The sequence below is a fragment of the Heterocephalus glaber genome, unplaced genomic scaffold, assembly GCF_053883595.1.
Source record: "Heterocephalus glaber isolate CG9 unplaced genomic scaffold, H.glaber_assembly_v1.0 deba00000347, whole genome shotgun sequence".
NCBI classification, from domain to species: domain Eukaryota; kingdom Metazoa; phylum Chordata; class Mammalia; order Rodentia; family Bathyergidae; genus Heterocephalus; species Heterocephalus glaber.
This window is the reverse complement of record NW_028258143.1, coordinates 486592-490170: the sequence shown is the minus strand read 5'-3', so window position 1 is coordinate 490170 and position 3579 is coordinate 486592. Positions and strand designations below refer to the sequence as shown.

The 3579-nt window shown below is 40.0% G+C and overlaps 1 pseudogene; it reads left to right on the top strand.

The window, feature by feature from the left end:
• The first annotated feature begins 299 nt into the window (after positions 1-299).
• On the top strand, positions 300-3114 carry LOC101710119 (actin-related protein 2/3 complex subunit 1A pseudogene; annotated as a pseudogene).
• Positions 3115-3579: the final 465 nt, after the last annotated feature.

Genomic DNA, 3579 nt, shown 5'->3' with positions numbered 1-3579 from the left:
GAGTATATTCTAGATGAGAGGTATTGTGAGCTGAGAAGTGACATTTATTTAAATATAAAATAGATTATTGACTATAAAATCAAAGTGCCTTGAAAATTACACGGATTAAAATACGAAGAGAGTTAAGAGCTACTGAAATACTCAAGTGAGAAATGATGGTAAAGTGGCATTCAAGTGAGAGATGAAGATAAAGTAGATCAGTACAGCAGTATTGGGGGAGTTGAAATCCTAGGAATTATGAGAATATTTGGACATAATTTTCAAGCTAATTAGATTTAGGGTGTAAGTAAAAGTAAGTAATGAAGGGTGACTCCAGAGAACTGGAGGGGAGCCCTTCACCACGTGAAAGAGGAGATCCAAGCTGGAAGAGCTGCCACCCACTATGGGAGAGAGCAGACCAGGAGTGGTGGCCCTCCATGGGAGAAAGCAGACCCACAACAGAGGAGCAGTGCCCTGCCTCTGAGGGAAGACAGCACAGAGCAGCAGAAGTAAAGACTAATGTGATCTTAGACAAGGACAACACCCAGGAGACACGGAAGCAACCAGACCCCATGAGTTTTGACATTCAGTCCAACACCCAACCTGAACCCCTACCTTGTGAGCTACATCCAGCAGAGAAAAGAGGGCTGATCACACTCCCATCTACCAACAGGAGCAAGCACACACCTTGGGTCAAACAATAACCACAGTCTCGGGGGAATGAACAGAGGGGTCTCTAGTGCAAGGAGGACACCTCAAAGACCCATTGGCCCAAAAGCTAGGCATAGAAAATCATGTCTGTCTACATCCCAAGACTCTAGATTGTGAGGGGAAAAAAAAACCACTCATTCAACAACACAGCAATTTTTCTTTGACTCAATGTCTTTTTGATTTTCCTATTTTGTGTTATTTTTTTAACCTGTCCTTCTTTGGATTTTTTCACGGTAACAGGTTTTTCTCCTGCTTTATTTTTTCTTTTCCTTTAGATTTTTTTTTGTTTCCCCTTGTCTTTTTCCCTTCTGACTTTTTCTTCCTTCTTTCTTTTATCTCCTGTTTATTGCTGTTTATCTTTTCCTTGCTCTTTCCAGTGACTGTTCTCTATCACTTAACTTCCTTTTACTCCTTATTAGAAAACCCATTTGTACTTCTCTTTCCTCCTTCTCTATTAATTTTTCAAATTCTGTGTTTTTTTATTTTTTTGTTTTTTTTTCATTCTCTGGTTCCTCACCCCTCCACCTTTACTAATATAACTTCTAAGTATTAAGAATCTCTAGGTAAACAGTTAATTTATGCTATTGCTGTTGAACACTATACTATTGTTAGTAGAGCTACAGTTGTTGCACTTACTAGACATTGACTGTAGGTCAATAGTTGATCGATATTTGGTTTATCTAAATGATCATACCATAATTATAGATCTCTTGTCTATGTATAGGGATGATATTTTCTTGGTCCTTAGGCCTTGTCATTATTCAGTTCAGTTGATGCTTATTTTATTACTATAGCCAAGATGTCACAGCTGTTGCTATTTTCTTTGTGATGGCAATAATTAAATTACCTAGGGATCATTAACAATACTATGGTCCACACTAGGAAGTTCTGTATTGGGCTAACCATGATAAAACCTCCCATCTCAAGTAAATGGATGTGGGATATTGGGACTCAGGCAAAGGCCAATAGTTATCATTTTCAGGGTACATTACTGAAAAGCAAACATCAACTAAAGAGGTCTTCATATTAGAAACAAAACATTCCACTAAAATAAACACACTGGCCTCAACACATACACACACAAACACACATACACATATTCTCTTTCTCTCTCTCTCTCTCTCTCTCTCTCTCTCTCTCTCTCTCTCTCTCTCAAACATAAAAACCATTCCAGCCTCAGTCCTCCACTAGCACCTGCCAGAGCCTATTTCTGTAGACTGACCAAAGTCTTCGAATTTTCTACTGCAAGCCCCTCCAGACTGTCCCAACCCCAGCTTTCTCTCCTTTGAAAACACTAAGATTATGTCCTTGCATCAGTTTTTAGTAGAGCCAATCACCTGTGGATGAAAGCTCATGAACTCAAGGAGCACAAGGGACACATCACAGGTATGGACTAGGCTCTCAAGAGTGACCACATTGTCTGTCATTTTCGGAGCTGACTGCCACACCTATGTCAAGAGTCAGAAAGATGATGTCTGGAAGCCACCTTGGTGATCCTGAGGATTAACCACACAATCACTTTGGTGAAGTGGTCCCCTCTAGAGAATAAATTTGCTGTGGGAATTGGAGCACAACTCATTTCCATTTATTACTTTGAGTCTGAAAATGACTGGAGGGTAAACAAACACATTAAAGAGGCGATTCACTGTATGGTCCTTAGCTTGGATTGGCATCCCACCAATGTTTTGCTGGCACCAGGATCATTTGACTTCAAATGCAGAGTGTTTTGTTCCTACATTTAAAAAGTGGATGAAAAGCCAGGCAGTAGACCCTGGGGCAGCAAGATACCTTTTGGCCAGCTAATGTTAGAGTTCAGTGGCAGTGGCACTGGTGGTTGGGTCCATGGTGTCATCTTCTCTGCCAATGGGAGCTGCCTGGCCTGGGTCAGCCATGACAGCACTGTGTCTGTTGCTGATGACTCAAAAAGTGTGCAGGTCTCCACTCTGAAAACTGACTTCCTGCCCCACCTGAGTGTGTCGTTTGTCTCTGAGAAGAGTGTTGTGGCTTTTGGGCATGCCTATTGTCCAATGGTCTTTAGCTACAATGACTGCAGCTACTTGGCCTTTGTCTCCAAGCTTGACATTCCAAAACAGAGCATCCAGCAGAGCAGTTCTGCAATGGGACATTTCCACAACATGGACAAGAGGGCCACGACTGAGGACTGCAACACAGCCTTGAAGACACTGCACCAGGACAACATCACCCAAGTGTCTATTTATAAGGTGGACAAGCAAGATTTCTGCAAATTTTGCACTTCTGGCATTGATAGAGTAATGAAAATTTGGGATTTCAAGACCTTAGTCTTCCATCCAGGACCTCCGAATAATGATCTTTGAGCAAGACCTTGCCATTCACATGATGGTGAGGAAAGCCAGCCCAGGAACCACTGTAACACAACCATGCAAATATTGTGTTTTTATTTGAATATAATCGGTGAAAGTGTTTTTGTTTGTTTTAAAGCAGCAGTCATTTAGTTTGTTTTTTTGCAATTTCATTGCATTCTTGACCAAAGCAAGTTTCTCTTTAAATAGTTTATTAAGAAATTTTCACACTGACTTAAAGGAAAAGGTGAAAAAGGTATGTAAATTGCCTGCTAGAAAATTAAATAAAAATCCTGAATGTAAAAAAAAAATAGAAACATGAGAAGATAAGTCAACAAAATTCCTCCCAAAATAAGCAACTCTCCCAAAGCTGATCCATGGGGTATCATATGGAAAGAAACCACAGTGTCACACCTGAATTATCTGAAATGCTATCAAGAGAGATAACTAAATAGTTTAATAAGGCAATTGGCAAGATCATAGAAGATAAAGTAACATGATATTGGGCTAATTAAACAAAAACATCAGTGAATCTAAAAAAGACTAATAAAAAAGATGAGCTAAACAA